Here is a 24109-nt window from a genome sequence, read left to right as displayed (position 1 = left end):
GGGAGAGTGCTGTGAAATGTGTCCTCTTGACATGACTTAGCCATTCTACTTGTAAATATCTATGGTTACCTGTGTAAGATCAAGCCAACAATAAGTCATTCCAATAGGCAACATCACTTGCACTTATGGGGGGAAAATCCAACTAAACAAACACCCCAAACCAAAACAGATGAGGGCACAAAGTAGAGAGGAGGACATATTTGAAGGAGGAAGTGGGAGGGAGGAGTAGGATATATATGATGAAGAGGCATGGTTTATAAGTATGAAACTGTCAAAGAATAGATGAACGATAGTCTATTACAAACAAACGAAGCCCTCCTAGTCTACATAAAACTGATAGGCCAGTGCTGGACATATTGATAGATGTAGGAACGCATGTATCCTAAGATGACCCTGACCTCTGCATGTTCCTGAACTGTGACTTAGAAGCTTTGACACAGTATGGTGTCTGTGGGTTATAGGTGTCTGTTAGATTTACTCAGATTCCATGTTCATCTTCTCCTGTTTCCTGTTGTTTTTGTATGATGTCCTAGAAGAGAAAAGTGAAGATGGTATTTCAAGTCTTCATATTTATGGTTCCCACTCCTCAAATGCATGTCTGATAAATGATTCCCCTACATATGACCAAGGCAGAGCTTTATAATTATCAGATGTTGGGACTGGAGAGATGGCTCAGTGATTAAGAGCACCGACTGCTCTTCCAGAGTCCTGAGTTCAATTCCCAGCAACCACATGGTGGCTCACAACCATCTGGAATGGGATTTGATGCCCTCTTCTGAAGACAGCAACACTGTCTTATATTTGTATAAATATAAATACACAACGGTGTATGGGTGTGTGTGGATATATGTATATACATATATATATACATATATCCACACACACATATATAATAATTTTTAAAAAATCAGATGTGTGTAATTAGGTAATGGTATAGCTCATGTGTGCATATATGATTCAGCATTCTTTTGAATGATTTCCACGTTTTAGGCTATAAATAGAATCTTTAGAGATGTTTAGAAGGTGCACTTACTCTGGTTTACTTGACTTTGGCAGCGGGAGTTCAAGGGTCTTTTGTCTTAGAGCAGTGAAGACCACTTCTTTTGGATTCAGATTGAGCTGGAGCTAAATCCGCCTGCTGGGGTTTGTTAGATATTTTACCTGGGAGAGTCACTTGGCTTCTGACGTTTGCTTCTCCCCATACAGTTAGGATGACAATAACAGGAGAAGACAGATGAAGGACATGACAGTGTGTGGCGTGGAGCAGGTGCTCATGGACCTTCTGTTCTTCCCTCCCATCTCCTCTTTTTCCTATCCCTGCCTCAGTCTCCTTGACCTCAGCCTCTGATGCTGTGTTCAGCTCCATCTTCCTCCTGACTCATGCCCTGGATGCTTCCTTTCCTTAATTTGGGGTGTTGGTGTTGGTGACAGCAGCAGCAGCAGTTGTTGTCACTTGCATTGTACCAATTGTCTCTCTCCTAGTGAGTCAACTAAAGTTTAATGAGTGTCCACGAGTGCCTAGAGGGAGGTGGAACATCTTCTGTACACTCAGCAGTATTTCTCTGAAAGCAGTGGCCAGCAGCAGCACTGTGTAGTGGAATGGCACCTGCTGCCTGGTGGTGGCCTCTGAAGTTCTTCAGAGAGAGCTTTCAACCCTGGCTATCTGTTTGAGGCATTTGACTAGACTATGCCAGTGGAAACCCCTTTGCCAGTGTTGTGCTGTTGGAGGGGAGTGGTAGCAAGGAAGTGACTTCACTTCATCCGTGCTCCATGAGAACGATACTTGTGAATGGCTTACTTTTGACTCTCCAGTCTTGCTTTTACTCCAGAAAGGCATGGGCTGTTTGTCTTTCAGACCTAGTGGCCAGCATAGCTTGGTTCAGAGATGGGACCTTAGTCAGGCCAAAGGCCTGAGTAGAGAAAGGGAAGGGACAGATGGAAAGAAAGCAGAGAAGCCTTTCTGCCAGGGCCCCAGAATTACTTATTTGGATAGCAGCTACTCAGTTTAACAAAGTGCTTTGCTGTGAATATTTGAAATAGCGGTCACACCCTTATGCAAATGTAAGATCTAGGAGTTTTCCAAAGACGAGCAGGCCAGGCCCTTCCTACTCTGAAGTCCTGGGCATCTTATAGTCACCTGAGGCTTCTCTTTCTTTTGTCTCATCTGTCCTTTAAAGTCTACTTCAGCCCCCACCAGCTGTGAGTTCTTTGACCTCGATCTACTTGTTTGGTAATTAGAAAGACTGTTTCCTCTAGAGCTGTAAGTTGAAGCTCTTGTCATTTTTGCATCTACATATTGGCTTTCCCACTAATTCTGTTATTTAGGGCAATTGCTATCAACCCTGTCTCGCTGCTGCAGAGAGGGCTGTTGTAACAGAAGCAATATACTAGCTAGAAATGTAAACACTAAGTTAGGAAGTCTGTTGTGATTTCCACTGTCTGTTGTGTAACAAGCTTAAGTGATTCTAACTTGAAAGCCAAGATTTGAGACTCTCTAACTATAGTGAAGAGCAGGGGGTGGGGATCCAAAGACCTGGTGGCAGGCACAACCTGCTAGCTCCCCCATTACTCTCTGACCGACCTCGAGAAAATAGTTTTTCTTCTCTTGGAGTATTTTGTTGTATTGGTTGCTAATGGATGTCCTATAGGTAGGGATGAATGTGGAATTCTGAGTAAAATGCAATGAGTGTTGCTTTCATTAATGTAAACAGGAGTTTTTGAGGTTGATGGATGAAACATGGTCTCCTTGTATTGCTCAAACTAGTTTTGAATTCTTGAGCTCAAGCAATGTTTTTGTTCTCCATGTTTGCAGGAGTCTTTTGGAACTGCACATAGGTGCCATTGAGCCCACGTTAAACAGGATTCTTTTCGGTAGGAGGCTTCAGATGTCTAGACGTGCCATTGATGGTCTTTGAAGGTCTCCTAAGTGGGATGTTACAATCTTTCCTTCAGCTCCTTTGCTGTATACTTGCTGACTTCCCTGGGAATAGTGCTTTGTGGGACATCTTTTGGGAAATGCTGGCTTAGCAAAGAATGACTTAAGAATGCTGTGAGCCTTGAGGTCTTATGACCTTATAAATCAGGGAGAAAGAGACTTCCAGTACAGGTTAAGTCAGACACAGTGTCAGCATTTAGAATTTAGGAGAGCTAGATTTCTAGAGAAGTTGAAGAGTCAGATGGTATGTGAGTGAAAAAAAAAAAAGAAAGAAATAAAAATGGAGGACGTGTTGACTCCCAGGTGTGGTGGGGGAGAGGTTTATTGTTGATCTGAGGGAGAGCATAGTCAGAGGCAGGGACATCTGTGAGAATTCAGAGTGAACATGACTCTGAGCTGAACCATGTGAGGAGAGAGGGAAGAGGAGAGGGAAAGAACCAGGAGACCAAGAGGCCAAGAGGGTAAAGGGTAGACAAAGGGATTGGGTAACCAAGATGGCTGGATTATATAGGGAAGGGTATGCCAGCATACGCTGTAACAGGTAGAGAACTAAGGGATACTGGGAGACTGGTAGCCAGGTCCACTTTGATATGTTAAATAGGCATCTCATAGATTTGTCCAGGATTTGAGACCTAAAAGAATGGAAGTAAATTAACAGTGAAAAGTGAAGTGTGCGCATGTCTTTGTGTGTGTCTCTGTGTGTGTTAGATTTACTCAGTGAGTGTTTTGTCTGCATGTATGTATGTACACCATATGTATGCTTGGTGCCTATAGAGGTCAGAAGAGGGCATCAGATCCCTTGCAAGTACAGTTACAAGGTGGTGAGCCATCACGTGGATACTGAGAATCAAACTCTTGATCCCCTCTCTCTCTGCAAGAGCAACCGTTGAGCCATCTCTCCAGCTCCAAGGTTTTATTGTTTCAAAAGAAGCTTTTTTTTTTTTTTTTTTTTTTTTTTTTAAGGAAGAAAATGGTACATTCGGAGGAGGTGGGGAAGATGGGGAAAGGAAAATGTCACTTACTGAGCTTATCTGAGGCCTGGCAGGAAACATATGGTACATTCAAGTCAGGTAATTTGAGGAGATTTTAATAAAGGAACTATTTTTAAAGGGCGTAGGCAGGAGTGGGGAAAGCAACTGCGGTGACGCAGGACTCAATTTCTCTCTGTACCTAAGGCTTTCTCTGAGCCATATTCAGTCATCGTAACACCCAGGGTAGGTGTGATGACGTCACACTCTGCAGATGAGAAGAGGAGCTAGGTTTGCACTCTGACCTGTTGGGCTCTCTTCACCTCAGGTGTCCGACGTTTCGACATTGCAATATGACCTTGTTGGGCCACATCCATAGCTGGGATGTGTGTGGCCAATGAGCACCTGTCTTCCTCGGTCTTTCTCGGTGTGATGAGGCTTCCTAGAAGTTCTTACTCTGAGATGGATGTCGAGGATGCATGTGATCGAGACAGCTTAGCTTGCAGGGCCTGGGAGGAGGAAGAGGTAAAAATGTTTAAGACCCGTGGCCTATCCAGGGAGGGCTTAGCAGTGGGAGTAGAATGAAAGGGCACAGTGTTCACCCAGTGCCTTAGCTGACTGAGAAGGGGATGGGCAGACAGTTGGCAGAGGACCATTATGGGATGTAGGTTTGAATTGGGCCATTTTTGCCCAGTGAAGCCTCTTTAGTCCAAGCAGGCCTTTGCTAGAAATTGATAAAGGTTAGTTTTTTTAAATAAGAAATTTTATTTTTTTACATTAATTTATTTCCTGTGTGTGCGTGCGCGCACATGCATGCTTGTATGTACTCAACTTAAAGTCAGTTTTCTCCTTTTCCCTCATGGGCTCTGGAGATCAAACTGCAGTCATCAGGCCTGTTGGCAAGCACCCTTTGGGTTTAGCCATCTTGTGGTCACAGAGGGTGGATTTAAAGAACTGGTTTTTACTTCCTCTGCGAATTTCCAGAGTATGTGAGTACTTCATTTCTCTTAACCCCCAAGAAAATTTCCGTAGTGCTTCTATAGGGTCCCCATATCGGTTTGAATTTGGGTTGTTGTTTAGTACTCCATAACAGTACTTCTCACACTGAAATACTTTCCATACCAAAAAAAAAAAATTAAAAAAAAAAATAAAACACCTCTTAGAGGCTGCACAAGACCTGCCTTTGAAAACATCTGGTAAGAATAACAAGTTGTTTGGACGACTTGATCGTCAGATGGACCCCCACCTCGAAGTTGGCAGGGAGTCTCTGGAGTAAACCTTTATTTCCTGTTGCTTCCTCCCAGCAGGCCCTTGATGGAAATATTTCACGTGTTTTCTCAGGCAGCAGGAAACTTTGAGGGGCAGACAGGGCTGAGGCCCCAGATAGGAACACAGCCAGTCTTTGCCCTCTACTACCTCAGGGTGCATGGGGAGCCAGCCTGGCCTTGCTGCTTTGAAGCTGGGCCAGTTCCTTGTCCCAAAGTGCTGAAGACTCCAGCTCTCCCCTGGCTCCCACAAGGCCCAACCTTGCCACACCTTCAGCTCTTTGGAAAGACAGGCATATTTTTAAGTAGTCGTAAATGTCAAACAGCCCCTATCCCCCAACCAACTTGCTCAAGACATCTCCTAAATCAGAGAATAAACCGAATAGGAATTGTTAGAAATCCAAGAATTCTGGGCAGTGGAATTCTTTCATCTTAAGTCTTTCAAAACAAAACAAAACAACAGCAACAACAAACCAGTGATTGTTCTGGAGAGTTTTTCAAAGTTTATTTTAAATACGTTAAAAGAAACTATATTTTAAAAAAGTAAAGCGGAGGCCGCGGAGATGCTCAGCTCTTAAGAGTGCTGGATAGCTTCTTTTGCAGGGGACCCAGGTTTGATTACCAGCACGCACGTGGCAATTCACAACCATGTGTAACCACTCACAGGTGGCCCCTGAATACCAGTCAGTCATACAAGTGATGCACAGACATACATTCACACAAAACATGCATAGATATACAATATAATAATAAAATAATAAAAAAAATAATCTCATGAACTAAAAGCCAGGAATGAAAAGACCAGGTTAGCCATGTTCCCAGAGAGACAGATCCAGTTAGCTGTAGAATGGAAACTTTCCCCCTTTCTCAAACAAACAAGAGCTTACCTTTCCAATTTCTAAGGCATCAAAACCACTAAATGAGTTAGTTGTTCAGGCACAAAAGCTTTATTTTGCTGATGGGGATTGAGTAACATCAGAAACTACTGTGGTTTACCTTCTTATCAGATTATAAACTTTCCCCTCTTTCTTTTTCCCCTCAAGCTCCTTGCTCTCTTTCAAATTCATGGCCTCTTTTTTCATAAATCTTTACATGCGTGTGTGTGTGTGTTATGTATATGTGTGTAGTACATATGCATGTGTATGTATGTATGTATGTATGTAGTATGTATGTATATGTACGTATTCCTGAATACATAAATCCAGCCTGCTCAGTCTGATGTTACTTGTCTGCACATTTCCAGGGCTGCCCATGTGGCATGGGCTAACTAATTTGCTCTTTCAGGAGAAGATTATTTCTCCTGCTCTCAGCTTTCCTTTTAAATACACTAAACATCCTATACAATGGTTGTAACCATGAATGTGAGTTTTTAAAATCTGATCATTATTTTAGTAAAATCTTACTATTCCTTGTTAAGAATTCCAAGGGCTCTGTGATTGAAAGGGGACAGTTGCAGAAGGTGCTGCTTTTATCCCCATCTTCAAAGATGTTCAACTGTAGCTGGAAGCACACACACTGTATCTGGAAGCATACCGCTGCTCTCCCCCCCCCCCCCACCCTCCCCCAGCCTTCCACAGAGTTCAGTTCATCTCATGTCACTCTGGAACTCACTGAGGAAAATCACTATAAAGTGGTTGATTTTCCACAGACCATGTTTGCAGCTTTCTGTGAAAATTGGGATCTTAGCTGGGTGTGATGGTGCTTGCCTTTCATCCTGGCACTGAGGAGGCAGAGGAGAGGGGTTCTCTTGAGTGTGTTTGGCTTCCTGATCTATAGAGCAAACTCTAGGACAGCCAGGAGGACCACAGAGAGACCCTGTTTCAAAAATAAAAACTTAAAAAAGAAACAAAGAAAAGGAGCACTGAGGTCTTTAGATCTTTAGTTCCAGTTTGAAGAGTGTGACATTCTAACTTTTGACTTTTTGACTTTTGAGATTATTGAATTGCCTAACATAGGATGGGAAGGGGCTTTGAATTCAGGTTTTTCTGATCCCACCTGACCCCAGATTACACACACAAAGAGGTGGGTTTTGTTTGTTTGTTTTTTAAAAAGAGTAATCTGTGGCATGTGCTTTGTGAATTTATTGCTTGTTAAATCTGCATTGTCACCCAGAGGCTCCCGGGCCTTGGCTGCACAGTGAGGGATCTAGTATGTTCCATGTGTGGCTGTAAACACATCCATTGTGTTGTAGGTCTTCTTCTTGTGGCTTGTCAGTTTGTTAGGATTTGTGTCTGTTTTTATTTGTAGTGCTTACTGACTTGATTCATTCAGATACAAAGTTCTGAAAAATTAGAAGGTAGGGAAAATTAATTACTGATACAAAGAGTTGGAAACTTTGAGCCCAAGGTGGTTCTAATAAATCTGGGCTATATGAAACAACTTGGGAGCAAGTCAGTGTGTCATCCCACAGAAGAAAACTAGGAAATCAGTCATTCTTTAACAGTTGGGTTCTCAATTAACTGGGGTCTTTCCTTTTGCAGAATATCCTGTTATTTCTTTGTGGACAGCAGGTGTTTGTATGTAGAAGATATTTACAGAGAGAGTATTTCCTAATATCATTTGCCTTTTCATGTAAAATCAAATCAACATCCAATTTTATTACCCCTTTACTACACCCAAGGCACTGTGTTAAAATTCAGAAAGAATATTAGCAGTGAATAAAGAATTTTCCTTCTTTTTAAGTGTGCCATTCTCCGGTCTCCCTACCATCTGTTCTGTAAACACAAAGGTACAAGCTTCCTTTGAAAGGCATTTTTCTTTGAAGAGCTCATTTGCTGTGTCTGACTCAAGGCCTCATCTTTGATGGGCAGAACTTGAGACAGGCATGGAGAAGCTTTGTATCCTGTCCAGGTCCCACACTGACTCTGACCTTGTGGGCAGTCTTCCTCTGTCTTCCTCAGAATGCTTTTTCATTAATAGAGTGAAAGTGTCAAGTGAGGCCATTTCTAATGTGTTTCTGAACAAAAGAAACCTGGCTATGATTTTTATTGGATAATTTCACTGTGTGATTACTGAGGTAGTTCCACTTAGTGTCTCCTACTCCTGAGACTTTCCAGTATCCTGTAAAGCTGGAAAATCCAAAAATCAGAAATACTGGCTGTTCTAGAGTAGTGAGCAAAGAAGATGCCAGGGCATGCAGAGTTCCAGGCCCTGCCTTCAGAACGGGGTGCCTCCTTTGAGGGAAGAGTAAGTGCTGTTGAAGCTGTCGCTTACATGGTTTCACAGAATGATGCAGACAGCAAGTGCTTTACCAGTGTTGTTCCCACCATGCCTGGAGCTACCACAGCAGCTGAGTGCTGAGGTGCTATCATTTTCCAGAGGGAGAAACAATACTTTGCTCCAGGCTGCACTGGCAGAAGGGAGTAGGGCTGATGCCAGAATTGGAGGCTATCTTCTTTTAAACGGTTTTAATTTTAATTTTTACTCATTATTGTTGAGAATGTGCATGTGACTGCTATGTGTGTGAGTGCATGAGAACAACTTTCGAGTGATACATTTTTATAGTGGGATCTGGGTGAGGGGCTGGGGTGGGGGCGGGGAATTGAACTTGGGTCAGGAGCGTTCGACAGATGCTTTGACTGTTATAGAAATGATAGGCCTTCCCAAAAGCTCTGCAGTGCGCTTGCCCAGCTTGCGCTGATGCTCAAAGAGGAACCGGCCTTGAATAGATTTCACTGACTTACATGGCCCGAAGGCTCGTGCATTTTACGTATACTGGTCACCACCCCTGCCCCAAGCCCCATTCCAACATCTATGCCAGAGCTAAAAAGACCCCTGTGTTTTTGGGAACTGGGAACATCTTTGCCACTAAAGTTGACAAGAGCCAAGTCAAAGCTAGACTTCAGGTGCCTGACGATGGAAGGGGACTCCAGTGATAGAACTGAACAGATTTTAAAAATGTCCAGTTTTTTTTTTTTTTTTTTTTTTTACAAACCTTTGACTTTTTACTTTCTTTCTCCCTCCCATTTCTTTCTCCTTGTCTCTCTTTTCTTCTTCTTCTTTTTTTCCCCTTTAAAACAGGGTTTCTCTGTATTCCTAGCTGTCTTGGAACTTGATCTGTAAACCAGGTTGGCCCTGAGCTCAGAGATCCACCTGCCTTCTGCTTTCCAAGTGCTGGGAGTAAGTAAGGCATGTACCACCACACCTTATTCCCATTTTATCATTTTATCTTATTATTTGTTTGTTTTAAAATGTTTTACTTTCAACTGAGATCCTCATTGGGGGATTTCCACCTTTCCAGTTTTAGAATCTGTGTTGCGAAGGGTCCCAGGGTGGGTGATGTGAAGCTGCCTTCACTAGTCTTCATTTCTTTTCCTGGTTGACAGAGTTCACTAAGAGCTGCTCACTGTTTACTCTCGTTCTCCGAGGGCATCACATGGCTATAAAAATAAACATCAGCTTCTGCCGTTAAGCAGCCTCTGAGTCTCAGATAGTAGGCCTGTCAAGGATGGTGTGCGCGATCTGGGAGCAGAGGCTGTGGTGCCACTCAGTGACTCCTAGGAACGGTATAAACGTGCTGAACAGTTTGTTCAGAACATTCTCCAATCACCATTCAACCAAATGCCCCAGAGAGGACTTTGAAAACAAACAGAAGGACCCCAAGTGTAGCGCGAGGCTCGGCCTTGGAATTCAAGGAAGGACTTGGGTTCTCCAGTTAAGGTCAGACAGACAGGAGTCCACAGTTCTATTTCTTGTGGATAGTGTGTCCCCAGGAAGTGAGTCACTCCTTTTTTAAAAATTGATGACAGTTCCCACACCAAAGAGTTCTCAGGATTAATAAGATGCTCTTTGAGGTGTGCCTAGCTCTCGATGGTAACAGGACTTTCCTCACTAGCAAAGTCAGATACAGCAGGTTTGGGTAGTTGAGAAGAAGCGAGAAGCACAACTTGAGACTGTTTCGATCCTGTACAAGGGAAAGCATTTTGTGCTGCAGAGCGTTGTGGGGAACTTCCAGAAGTCTCCGCGAGAGGCGTGCTCATCAGGGAGTGAATGCTCTTTCTGGAAAGTTGCTCTCAGTTTTTCTGGGCTCAACCTGGTCTACATAGGTGAGTTCTGGGCCAACCAGAGCTACAAAGTAGCCTGTCTGAAAAAAAAAAAAAAAAACCAAACACAAATTTATCAAATTGGGAAAACCTAAAAAGGAAAGAAATGAATGAAAGAAAGAAAACATGCACCATTAGAACCTTATTTCAAAACCTTCATAGCAAGAGAGAAATATTTAAGAGGAAATACCGTACATACATTTATTATCATGGCCAGATAATGGGACAAATTATAGCAAAATCATATGAGATGTGTCAGGGAAGTGACACTGTGGGCCTTTTTATTTTTGTTCATTCCTTCTGTAGTCTGAACCGCAGTTAAAAACATGAAACCTATTTGAAATGAAAAAGGGTTTCTTTATTTAAAAAAAAAAAAGTAAAATATTTGAACAATCTCTTTAAATTGTTTTGTCTTGTTTTAATGTCTTTGCCAAGAGAAATCCTATTGTCATTGAGCGATGGCTGTGTGTTTAGTAAAAACAACTGGAGAACTTGGGAGCTTTAAGAGTTTGATGCAGTGAAGCCGGGGAGGCAGGCACAGAGTCCTTACCCTAGCTGGGCTGTTGGGACTTGATGGCAGATGGAGAAGTGTTGCAGCCAGTACTGCCCGTTCCGGTCCGAGGGTCAGGGTCTAGCGAGAGAGAGAGTGGGGATAAAGGGGAAGAGACTCGAAGAATGGAGACAAGACAGAGATTCTGATCAAGTCTCGTTTATTGAAGGGAATTCTGAGCTATTTATAGGCTTTTGCCACGTGCCTTGTAGGCGCGTGGATACCACGTGCCTTGCAGGTGTTGATATGACGTAAGCCTTACAGGCGTCTATAGCGTGGACAGCACGTGCACTGCAATGCCTTGCAGGCGTGGATAGCACAGTGCGCCTTATAAGCATGTATGGCGTAGATAGCACGTGGACAGCACGTGAACTGCAATGTCCTTGCAGGCGTGACTACCACGTGCACCTTGCAGCTGGGGCCAGTAAACAGCAACACAAAATATGTGGGATATCAGAGTGTGCTTCAGCTGTTGTAGGCTATTGAAAACCAAATCTTTCGGCAGGGTATATGGTTCCAGATGGCTGCAAAGTTGATCTAGCCGCTTTCTGCTAAAGTCGGCTCCCAACAGAGAAGGATGAGCAGGTCTTCTTTAAGAGGGTTGACCATGCTTCAGTGGATGGCCAGGCATCCAGGGGCATCCGGGCAGTGCAATTTGAAACCGCTGTTTCAAAAACACAACCTTGGGTAAGAGGGAAGTGGGGTGGTTCTGTGAGGAGATTTGGGAGGCTGGCGGATGGGAACTGAAGGTATTGTATGAATGTCTCAAGGAACCAACTGAGAGAAAGGTTTGATGCAGTGTGAAATTAGCCTTCACACTATGATAGGACTGTATGGTTGGATGTAAGTGGGCAGTCAGAAATACTTTCATGAAAAAGCAAAACATCTGCTTGATACGTTGTGTCAACGTTTTATAGGTTTCGGCCACTATGAGGTAGGATGGGAAATAGCCTTCCATTTAGGGCCCCTTTGAATTCTTTGCTTTCCCAAACATCCGGCTGAGCCATGTTGAGATAAGAAATGCATGTGCTTTTACTAGATTTCTCATCTGTAACCCAGCACCAGGCTGCTTGCAGACAGGGACTGCAGTCGTGACTAGCAGGCTGGAGTGGAACTGCTCTCACGCATTGCTTTATTCGCTGTGAACATTTTACAGGAGAAGAAAGAAAAGTCTTTCTTTGCTTAAATGAAAGCCCAACACAGTACAAAATATAAATTCTATGCGAATGGATGGAACAAATTCCTCAACATCTCCAGCTCTGTCTGTGATGGCTTGGGTTTGGCTGTGGACATTGAATGGTTGTATGGGTTATACTTATGTTGGCCAGTGTTTCTCAGACTGTAGCCTTAAAACTGTACTCCTGGGAGCAGAGGTTGCTGGCTCCACAGGCTCCTCAGTCAGCTATCTGGGAGCAGACCCTACAAAAGTTTTAGAGCAGCGCTTCCCATAGCATGCAGTCTGAGCTGTTTCCGAACAACAGACGCCCTGTGGTACATCAGCAAAAGATACAAAGTAACTTGCTTTCTAATTGGACTTTTTTTTTTTTTTTTTAAATCTAGAGCGTTCAAATGTATGCCAAAAAAATTGAGAGCAAAGCTGACTTATTTTGAGCCTAGGATTTTACTACTGTATGAAGGAGATTTGAAAGTTCAAGGCTTTGTATACTGTGTCCTCAATTTGAGCAATAAAATTGATTTTTTTTAAAGTACAAGCTAAAAATTCAGTGGAAGGGCATAGTTAAGAGTTTAAAAAATGTCACGGTTGTTTTTCTGAATTCTGTAAGTAATTTATCAAGTAGCAATTTAAAATACACTTTTACTGTCTGTAAGAAAAAGCTTGTATTTGAGAAATCATTTATTATTAAGATGGGGATTACTAACATTGGAGGGGATGGGTGAAGAGAGAGACCCAGTGTTTTAGAAAGGTTCACCAGGCATCACCTCTTTGTCATAACTTTTGTGATGAAATCAAAGCCAAAGAGGAAAATTGGAGTCTGTTTTTTTTTTTTTTAATTGATTCTTTGTGAGTTTCACATCATGTTTTATGTAAAGATATTATTGGGATTTTTGTTGTTGTTGCTTTTGTTGGCTATTTATTTATGTGTGCATTTATTTATTTACACACACACACACACACACACACACACACACACACACACACCCCATGCCTGGCTAAGATGTTATAGTTATAATTATGTTTAAGAAACAAAGAAGCTGGGCAGTGGTGGCTCATGCCTTTAATCCCAGCACTCAGAGGCAGATCTGTGAGTTCAAGACCAGCTTTGAACAGAGCCAGTTCCAGGACAGCCAAGGCTACACAAAGAAATCCTGTCTCAAAAAAACCAAACAAAAGAAACAACAAAATAATTGATGATGTGGATATGAGAGAATCCATCACTTTAACTCAAAAAAAAAAAAAAAAAAAGGATTTCACATGACGCATCTGCGCTTAATTGAAACCCTTTCCCCGCCTTAAAGCCAGGATCTCACTGTGTAGCTTAGGCTGCCTTTGAACATGCTGTCTTTCTGCCTCTTGTCCGAAATGCTGGGATTACACATGTGAGCCATCATGCCCATCTTGAATGCGAGCTGGTGTTGGTTGCTTGGTTGGTGTGGGGATGGAACCAGGAGCCAATGCGCATGAGAGAAAAGCACTTCACTGTTAAACACCAGCCCAGCCCTTAACTCCATAGTGTGTAGATTTCACTAACAGGAAGTGAATGAAATAAGATTTAGATGAGATTTACAACCCTGATTTGTGATAGTTTGATATCTATCTAACTAAATCTCTATATAAGTGTGGACAAAATATATGGTCTACTTGAAATAAATTGTCTTTATGTAACTCATCATCATGTAAATAGATATCAATAAAAAAATAGATATCAGTAAAAAAAAAATCTAATTTTGGTAAATTAATAATTGGTCTCTGCCCTGCCCCCATTGATATTCTCTAAGCCAGGGCCAACATTCTTATCCTTGTTTCATTTGTCTTTGCCCCCTTCCCCCATCATTTCTTCCTTCACTTAATCCTCTCTAATGACCGTGGGTGGAGGGGAGCAATAGGAACCCCCAACATGTCCTCTGGGTCCTGCCACATGACATTTCTGCTCCTCTGTGTCTTAGCTGGAAGGGCCCACTCTGGGGTGACATCCTTATCTTTCTGACAGTTAGTTGCCTTCCAGTCCTGAGATCTGAGTTCCCATGACCCAGGCACTCTATTTATTTTCTTAGCTAGGAATTTCCAGAGCCCCAGCTGGGATGCCCTTTGCCTTCCCGGCAGCTGGCTTCATTCGGAATTTAATGAGCTTGTTGAGTTGAGTGGCCAGAGAAGGGTTTCCCTCACTGGAAGGACTCTGATGCTTTTTCCTGTAAAGTAAGTAATTGCTAGGGGCTGGGTGGCTCCAGGAAAGGGCTTCCCCAGCCCTCTCCCCTGTGGTCCGGGTCTAGGGCACAATCCCAGCTTTTTTGCCCAGTTGTTTAGTTTTGAGGTAGCCATCAGTGCAGAAGGAACATATTTTAAATCTTTAGTTTTTTTTTTTTTTTTTTTTTGTTTGTTTGTTTTTTGTTCCATGTACACTGGGGACAGTTAAGCAAGCCTGTTGGTGAACTTGTGTTGGCGTTTGGGATTTCCAATCTCCATTATGTCTGCTTCTCCACATTTAAGTTCGCTGGTTAGGTAATACAGCTGTGATTTTAGCAGGTGGGAGCTTCAAGTGCTTCATTACCAGTCTGAGAGTTCATCTATTCCTGCTTCTATTGAGGGCTTTAGGCACGTTTTCCACTTCCCCCTCCATTATAATCTTTACGTATTTATAGAAGAACTTGGTTTTGCACTGTTTTGAGGAAACAGAAGGAAGTCCACAATTACAGGCTTCTGAAGCTGGGCTCCTTTGGCCACATGAAACCTTCCTGAAGACAGATCACGGTGGCTAGATGTTTCTCCCAGCCCCCATCGAAATCACTGATTAACCTTTGTCACAGATGGCCAAGGACTTTGCTGTCTTGCAACCTACAAACTGTACAAGTGTGGGTCCTGGGTAGAGTCACCACAAGGTCGAAGTTAAATATTCTCTGCCAGTGGCAAGAAAACCTTCATTCCTGGCAGTGGCTTTTCCTTCTTCATGCTGGACCCAGAGGGTTGCTGTTACAGTTAAACAGTGACGAGAGAGAAGCATTTCATTAACCAGAATTTCTACTCATCTCCAATTCTCTTCTACTTTTGGGGTTAGAGGGAGACAGGAAGAAAATAAACCAGTCACTTCAACATGCACTCATGTATGAAGTCCTTCCTGTGTGCCCAGCAGTATATTGATGGACAGAGGTCCCCAAGTCTTTGTAACAGGAGTCTTGGTCTATTTTACTCATCTGGCATGGTGGGACACAGAGGTTCACAGTAGTAGCAGAGCCAGTGTGAGGCACTTAGAACTCTTCTCTCCTGGTTAGAGTCCATGTCAAGAAGGTAATTGTTCTCTTATTGATGAGCTCACATTCCCACCTCTGCTGTCTTCTGCAGCTAGCCACAGGAGGTAGAGCTCTCATCTGGTATCTTTGGAGTGTATGCTCTGTGTCTCTTTCTCAGGCTTCTCCTCCCCCCTCCCCCTCTCTTTTTTCTTTCTTCCCTCCCTTCTCTTTTCCCTACCCCTGTAAGCTAGAGGCTAACATCTGGTGTCTTTATTCTTTCTCCACCTTACTTTTTTACCATCTATTTTTTATTATGTTTAAGTTACATACAGGTGCCCTTGACCTCATAGGAGTATGTGTACAGGAGCGCAGGCCCTGGAGCTGGAGTTAGAGGGGGTTGTAAGGTTGTGAGCTGCCTGACGTGGTGTTCAGAACTGAGTTCAGATCCTGTGGAAGAACACTGTGTGCTCTTACTCACTGAGCATTTTTCTCCACCTTACTTTTGAGAGAGGATCTCTCACGTACCTTAATTTTTGAGACAGTATCTTTCATTATTTGGACATATTTGAAGGCAAGCTTTGGGGAGCCACGTGTCTGCTCCTGTAGCCCTGGGGTTATAGGCATGCACTGGCACACCTGGTTTTTATGTGAGGGCTGGAGATCTGAAGTTTGTACACTGATAGGGTTGCATGTAGCCCAGGCTGGCCTTCACACTTGGTGTGAAGGTAGGAATGTCCTTGTATTTCTGATTTTCCTATTTCTATCCCCGCAAATACTGGGATTATAGATGTGCGCTACCACACCCAGCTTTGTCTAGTTTCTCATGCTTAGATCAGGTGTGAGTTGTGAAGACTGGATCATTTGGGGTTAACCATCCTTGTTAACGTTTATAAGCTTTAGAATGATCAGGGAAACATCTAATTCTGTCAGCTTTTGTTCTGTTTTGATGAGTTTGTCCTGTTTGCAGTTTTTCTACTTAGCCTCTTTGAGGTCTACAGAGTTGTCAACACCTTTTAGTTCCTAGTAATTTTCTTGTCAGCCATCAAGCAGTTGGGCAGGACGGGGAAAGGCTCCCTATAGGCAGCAGACGCAGAATGATATTTAGAGAGTGTGCTCAGATGATCAAATTCCCTCTGAGTGGCAGTTTTTGCTACCAGTAGGCAAAAAAGACAGACGTAGAAATTGTCACTTGTGGTTGCTGTAATCAAGGTTTCTGTGCAGCTTTCAAAGCCAGGTTACAGGAAGCTGTTGGGCAGAGGATACTTGTATCTTGGGACTTTTCATATGTGTCTCAGGGCATCGGTGTGCCCTCCTGCCCTCTTGATCCCCACTGCTGTGGTGCTTTATGTATGCTTCTCAGCAACAGTGAGTCTTGGATCAGGGAGCTTCTGTGGTACTCATCTTAGTTTAGAGGCCTGATAGAATGCCACTGCCTAATGACCAAGGCCATTTAGTGATGTCTATGTTTCTGCATGGTCTTCAGTACTGACCCTTCCCTGTGTTCTGCTCTGTGAGTTGTATTAGATGCCTCTGTAGGAACTCTGGCTCAGGTGCCATGAGTATTTTCTTTCTTCCTTCCTTTCTTTCTTTCTTTCTTTCTTTCTTTCTTTCTTTCTTTCTTTCTTTCTTTTTTAAACTTTATTTGATGTATATGAGTGCTCTGTGTGCATGTACACCTCCATGCCAGAAGAGGGCATCATATCACAGATGGTTGTGAGCTACCACATGGTTGCTGGGAATCAAACTCAGGACCTCTGGAAGAGCAGACAGTGCTCTTAATGACTGAGCCATCTCTCCAGCCCCTGAGAATGGTTTATTGTGACCAGAAGGAGTAGAAGACAAGTTTATCTTCAGATTAGGCAATGCTTGCCTGTAACATATGTAAGCTACTTCGCTTGTTATGAAAGTTAAAATTCACAGAGTAAATTGAAATTGTACTAGAAAAGGGCAGGGCATGCTACCTCATAAGGATCTGACTCCCCCCATGTGTGTGTGTGTGTGTGTGTGTGTGTGTGTGTGTGTATGTGTGTATGTGTGTATGTAGGGGAAGAAGATGCTGGGAGTGGAAACCTGAGCTGTATTGAGACTATTAGTCTTTTCTTTCTTGCCACCTAGAATATCTCCTTTCTGAGGGCAGGTCCTATATCTAATTTGGTGGACCAAAGTGACTAACCTCTCAGTGCCACAGATAAAATGCCCTGAAGTAATCCATTGTGTGCTCGGCAAAGTCTGTGTAGGAGGAATGTCTTGCTTAAGGCAGACACTATTTTACAACTTTAAATTTCTTTATTTAGCTTACATTTTTACATTTTTATGTGTATGAATATTTTGCCTGTGTGAATGTGTGTGTAGCATGTATATGCTTGATGCCCACAGAAGTTGGAAGAGGGCTTTGCATCCTTTAGAACTGGCGTCATGGATGGTTGTGTGGGTGTTGGAGATTGAACCCAGGTCCTCTACAAGTGCTCTTAATTGCTAAGCCACCTTTTTCCAGGCCTGTCATTTTGACTCTTCATCGAGTCTTGCTACCGTTACTGAGACTCAGTTTTTCCATTGCAAGGAGGTGTTTGAGGATTAGAAATGACGTATGTAAAGTGGCTGGTCCCCAGCCAGCTTTGGAGAAATGCAGACAGTCCATCTGTTTGTTTAGTAGTGTAAGTGCAGGGGCTTCTCGTGAATCTACCCTATGTCCATCTTGATGGTTTGGTTTCTTGAGACATGCCCTTCTGAGAGGACAGTCACCCAGGGTTTTGCATGGGAAGGTCGAGCTGGGGACTTGATTCCTGGTGCTTGATAACCACTGCAGTTGCTAAAGCCTGGTTTTGTATGCAGATAGTAGTAGTAACATGCACCTCAGGAGGAGGGCTTGTAACCAGCTGTCTGTCCATACAGTAAACAGAGGAGCAGCCTGCTCCTTCTCTGTTAGAATACTTCTGTTACCCTACTTTTAACATGTAAATGCATATTTTAAAATGTAGCCTGGAGAAGAACAACCTATTAAATTAGGTGTTATTAATCTCTTCTTCTAAGTCAATAAAACAAAACAGAGAAATTAAGGAGTATAAACATCTCTGGCCAGATTTGATTCAAATCTATTTCTTCTGGCTCTGGTTAGCTTCCAGCAGCTGTGGAGCATCACATGAATCTGGAGTAAGAGTGGACCCCAGATACCAAAAATCCAGTCACTCTGCTTGAAACGGAGGTGTTGTTTTTGTTATATATTAACTTCATATATTAAAGAATTAATCCTATTACATACCATACTATTTCAAGTAATCTTGTTTGACAGACAATGTAGATTTAAGAGATGTACTCTGGGTAATTGTTTGTTGTCAGCTTGGTGCTGTAGCAAATGTTTTGGAAGTTTTACTCTTAAAGAAAACCCACCTCAGGAACTTGCATTATATTATCAGATGCTTGGATGCAGTTTTGATATCTAACTGTTAAAACAACAACAACAACAACAGCCTAACGTTAATAAAAAGGAAGAAGGAATTGGAGAAAAGTAGTTAATGTAATCCTGTGTGCATAGCCTTACGGTTGCCACAGTTAGGCACTGGTGATCCTTGGCCTCATACTGTGAGTTTGGAGTTGTTGATTTGGGGCCTGTGTGTACATGTTCCACTTCAGCTATTAAGCAAATACCGTTGAGAAAAGAGGGTGTTCTCAGAAAAGATAATGTTTTCAGTGTTCTGTGTTGACTTTGGAGTAGGTCAGTATACTTTCAGTGACATTTGAAAATTAAAGTAAAACAAGTAAATTTTGAACAAGTCAGTATTATGAATTGAGGCATTTAGGTTATATATTTGCAGAAGACACAAAATCCTTTTAGTGAATGGAGCCTGTCTTCTCCCATTCCTGAGCATGGCATGGCCTGCACTGTAAAGGTCTATGTTACATAGGATGTGGTAAACCAGTGGCCTCAGGGAATTCACAACATGTGAGGAAAGTGGAGCGGGAACTGTGTGGACTGTCTGTCAGAGCTGACAGCCCTGCTGTGTGGGAGACCCAGCCTTCTGCCATTCCTGGACGTCAGCAGGTCCCTGTTGAAAGGCCTTCTTAGGCCTGTTGTTCAGCCCCACACAGCACTTACTGTTAGTCTCACCTGCGTGTGGCCCGTGGCCCAGCATGGACTCTGCAGGGAATTGAAGATGCACCCATTGGTGATTCTCAGTGGGTTTCCATTGTATAGAAACCCCTTCAGAAAGAGTGTGGTATCTCTGCCATGAGCCTGCCCTTATTTTAAGACTGTATAAATTTTTCTAATGATGCTTTACGTTTTCTCTAATGAGTTTGGGACTCTGCCCTGTTTTGAATTCTCTAGATTGTCTTAAGGGAAGAGCTCCAAATTCACTGGATGCCACAGTCAGACAGTTTTGTTTGGGTTCTGTAGACAGGACCATATTTGGGAAACACAAATGAGCCAGTTTTCACTTTTAGGGCCTGTCTTTGTTAACAATGCATGTTTAAGAACCTCTGTATGCCCAGAGTTGTACATATGAAGGGACTGTGAAGTAAAGGGTTCTGGCACGCTAAGGCAGAGGAGCAGGGAATTGGCAGGGGGCGAGGTTAGTGTCTAAGGAAGGGACTATGTGTTGTTACCTGGCAGTCCCTGTAACCCTCTTAAAAAGAAATATTTGGTGCAGTTGCTTCTTTAGGAAATCTGGCAGAACCTTTGAGTCACTCCATGTCCCCCGAGTCCTCGTAAGGAGTTACAATGGAGTAGCTTGGCCTCAGAAGCAAAAGCCGTAGATATGATTAATGTTAGAATTCTGCACATCAGGTCACCACTGTTAATCCAGTGGAAAAGAGCACCATGTGGAATTTTCATAGACAAGGTTATTAGTGACATTTTTTTTTTTTAGTTTGTCTGCTAGAATTTTCTCTTGAAAGTTCTAAAGATTGCAGATATCAAATATGAGCTAAGAAAAATTACTTTTCATGAAAAAACAAACAAACAAACAAAAGATGTCTTACAGGTTGAACATCCCTGATCTTAAAGCCCTAAATCTGAAATGCTCTAAAACCCAAAACTCTTTGACCACCAGAATGACGCCACAAGTAGAAAAGCCCATACTCGGTCTCACGTGATGGGTTGAAGGCAAATGCTGAGAGTAACATAGAGTTGGTTTTAGCCTATAAGCAGTAGGTGTCCTGAAACACAAGTGAATTTCATGTAGATCTAGAGCCCTCGTTTATTTCATTCTTACACAAATACTAGAAATCCCAAAATGTAAAAATTCAAAATAGTCTAGTTTCACAAATTTCAGGCAATTTTGCTGGTTTTTTTTTTTTTTTTTTTCTTTGTCAACTTGACACAAGAGTCACCTGGGCAGATAGGATCTCAAATAAGGAATTGCCTAGGGGCTGGAGAGATGGCTCAGTGGTTAAGAGCACCGACTGCTCTTGCAGAGGTCTTGAGTTCAATTCCCAGCAACCACATGGTGGCTCACAACCATCTGTAATGGGATCTGATGCCCTCTTCTGGTGTGTCTGAAGAAAGGCAGTGTACTCAGGTACATAAAATAAATAATTCTTAAAAACAAACAAACAAAAAACAACAACAAAAGGAATTGAACAGGTTGGCCTATGAGAAAGTCTGTGGGGCATTTTCTTGATTTCTTATTGATGTAGGAGGGCCTAGCCCACTGTACATGGTGGTCTTGAAAGCTTTGAAATGGTCCATCTTGTCAAGTATGCCACACATAGAATTAGGGTGTGTGGAAGACTTGAGGGGAGGTAGGACCATGCTCTTTTGGGTCCCATGGCATGCTAAGATCACTGTTTTCTTACAACTATGACATTTGGGGGTATAATGCAATTGGTTAATTGAAATCTTTCATATTTACTCGTTGGAGTCTCTCTAGCCACACTTCATCCAGATTGTCACCAGAAGAGACTGACTGTCCAGTCTTCTAGGCACCCCTCTCGTCCTGCATCTTCTGATGGTCCTAGAGGTAACAGTAGAGCCAGGTACTGTCCTGGCATAGTCTTTGCTAAAGGAACTCTGTTTTAGATCAGTGGACTTTGCTGACAAATGGTTTTTGTGCTGTCTGTCTAACTTTTGGGGCAAGAGGGGCCCTCGTCGGAATCAGATACAGGAACTCTTTCTTGCTCGAGTCAGCACATGGCAGTCGTGTGGTAAGAGGGATCTGAGGCTTTTTAGAGTAAGATCATGATCTAGAACTTTGAGGGTGGATCAGAGTGGTGGGTATGAGGATACATGGGCAAGGAAAATGAAGAATTAGAAAGAACAGCTTTACCAGGTCTGGTGGTGGAGGGGGATACTGAGGAAGGGAGAGTATGGTGCTCTTAGACACATTCGCAAAGGACAGATTTTTCCCTCACCAGTGCTGTTGGATGCTTGGTGTGCCCCAGGCTTCCTACTTTTATTAGGGAACAGAGATGAATACTGGCCACACTGTCAGCCAGGTGAGCTCTGTCTGGTAGGCTTCATGTAAGACAACAGAGACAGGGCAGGCAGGGAGGGAAGAGGAGTAGAGCCAGCCAGGCCTTGAATCTTGTTGACTTGACTTTGTATTGTGCAGTGAGGGGTGGGTACCATTGGAAGGTTCGAAAGAGATACAGATTGTTAGATAACTCCAGAGGGCTGGGATTCTGAACACTGAAAGTGGAGGCTGTCCTGAGAAAGTAGATGAGCTATAGGAGGCAAGGGTATAGAAGAGCTGGAGAGATGGCACTGTGCTTAAGAGCATTCTAGAAAACCTAAGTTAGGCTCCTTGGTTGGGTCACTCACAACTGCCTGTAACTCCAGGTCCAGGGAACCCAACACCCTCTTCTATAAGTAAATCAAAATATAAAACATCTTTAAAACAAAGAAGTTGGTAGAAGGGAGACTTAAAACAAAATCAAACCACAACTCAGTATTTGGCCTAAGCAGTGAAGACATGGATCACATTCCAGGCTTGTGAACTCTGTATTTTGTAGCCATAGACCTCATTCATCAGAAGAAAGCTCAGGAAGTAGTAGCTAATGAAATTGCTACAGGCACAGTTGCCCAGGTTGAAATGACAGGTGGGGAGTGGGTGGGCAAGAGCCTGCCCAGTGGCCTGGGGGCTCATGAAAGCCTCCTTCCAACACAGTTGGAAAACTGTGGAAATGGGCCAGGGGGCCTACAATCATGTCCTAACACTCCCATGAACCCTGAAGGAAGTGAGTGTGGAGCAGGAAAGGAGTCAGGACTAGCTCGTGACCCTGTGGCCATGAGCTTCTAAAAGACCCACGGGAGACATGTTCTTCCAGGAGGATCCTTATTGCCCACTCATTCTTTGTTGACACTCGAGAGTCAGAATGTGCCTGTGGGAAGGAAGAAGGAGTTAACTGTCGTAACAGTGGTCTGTAGACCTGAGCGGCTCTGCCTAGCACAGAAACTGTCAGACTTGGCTGAGTGTGTTCATGGGAGACCTTTCTAAAAGCCGTTTCAGATAATTGGTTAGAGCGGAAATGAGTTGGAGGGACTCCAGGAGGAAATGGGAAGACGTAGGGGGTGGCCTTTTTGACATGTTTTCCTAGGACTCCCTCCCCGAGAAACCACTAGCCTGTTGTGTTCCAAGCCCCCAGCTGATTCTTGCGATTCCAGATCGAAGCTAATGTCGGGGCCAACCCTATCCTAGTTTCTTCCCCTTGAAAGGAAGTTTCTGCAGCTCAGAGTTACCCTCTCTACTTTCTGAAGAGCCTTCTGCCCTCCGTCCAACAATGCAGAGAGTGAATTTGAAGAGAAATGGTATTAATAGCAATTGAGAAGGTGCAGTTGAGTCACTGGAGAGAAGTGCCTCTCTGGCTGGGGATAAACAAGTCCAGAAAAATGAGGCTGGGCATCATTCTGGGGCCCTGCAAGCTGTCTGCTTTTCTCAAGGCAGTGGAAATAGCTGCTTGTACATAAAGCCGATCTCAGATTGGATTTCAAAGATTGAGCATAGCTGATACTTTGTTCTGAGGGGAGCTGGCAGCAGAGTAGAGGAGTCTTGTCTACTTAGAGGTAAGACTCTACAGGTAGGTCTTCCTGGCTGAGTCGGGATGGGCAAAGCTCATGCCTGTTTGTAGTCTTGCCTTACGCTGGGGATAGAGAGGAATCATAGAGTCAGAACACTGTAGTACTGAAGAGAGTGTGCTGTGTGAGAGGCTGAGCCTCCTTCTCTGGGAAGCCTTCCTTTCTGCAAATTCAGTGTCTCCATCTGTGTATCGCAGACTGTCCACATCAGGGCCTTTTCTTCTTAGTGAATAGCTCATGTTTAGTTATTTGTTCCCGTTTCAGCTGGAAGCATGAGTGCGACTTTTGCTTTTTAGCAGATTACTCATTCTCTGTCATCAAAGCTTGTCTTAGAATCACGGATCTTAGAAGTAGAGCGGCCCTGGTTGGACTGTCTGGACGATCTGGATTATGGTTCTGAACTGCGGCTAGTTCACATCTTGTTCTTGGGTGGAATGTCTGTGTTGATGCTGTGCTTTTTTGCCCAAGTATGGTAGGGCTAGCAGCTCTAGGTAGGTGTAGGATGGTTGGTGGCTTGTCTCTCTCTGGCCCACCCAAGCTGGCCCAACCAAGCCAGGTTCCTGCAACAACAGGAAATAAATGTAGTTGATTGGTTTTGTCACTAGGTGGAGTCATTTTCCTCTTTGGGGCTTTTACCCAAAGGCTCATAGCCTGGGAAAGGGTTTATGGGAGATGTTGAAGCTGTGCCAATATTTATTCAACCAAATCATATTTTAGAGTATGGCTTAAAGGTAAATTTTAACAGCTAAGTATCAGAGGGTTTGTGTGTATGTCTGTGTCAATGCAAGGTACCTATTTTAATCAATTTTCTACCCTGTTTGTGAGACAGGGTCTCTCACTGACCCTTCGCTTACTAGTTGTCTAGCTTGTTGGCCAGCAAGTCTCAGGGACCCTCCTGTCTTGACCTCCCTAGCACAGGCATTACAGACACCTG

At 43.3% G+C, this 24109-nt stretch overlaps 1 protein-coding gene across 50 annotated transcripts in view; it reads left to right on the top strand.

Annotated features, from left to right (window-relative positions):
• The window catches only part of Sorbs1 (sorbin and SH3 domain containing 1), a 223819-nt gene that overhangs the window by 84123 nt on the left and 115587 nt on the right, over positions 1-24109 (top strand). For 2 of the 50 annotated variants that reach the window (XM_076920687.1, XM_076920600.1), the window contains exon 1: positions 14035-14136. The exons of 45 other annotated variants lie outside the window; for them this stretch is intronic. The gene's annotated coding sequence lies outside the window, so the exon portion shown is untranslated. Of the gene's footprint in view, positions 1-14034; positions 14137-21026; positions 21122-22769; positions 23164-24109 lie in introns of those variants that run through there. 3 more of the 50 variants (XM_076920626.1, XM_076920617.1, XM_076920706.1) reach the window with 3 other exon arrangements.

The sequence above is a fragment of the Arvicanthis niloticus genome, chromosome 1 (assembly GCF_011762505.2).
Source record: "Arvicanthis niloticus isolate mArvNil1 chromosome 1, mArvNil1.pat.X, whole genome shotgun sequence".
NCBI lineage: Eukaryota > Metazoa > Chordata > Mammalia > Rodentia > Muridae > Arvicanthis > Arvicanthis niloticus.
The sequence above is the reverse complement of the archived record's forward strand: the minus strand, read 5'-3'. Positions and strand labels throughout refer to the sequence as shown.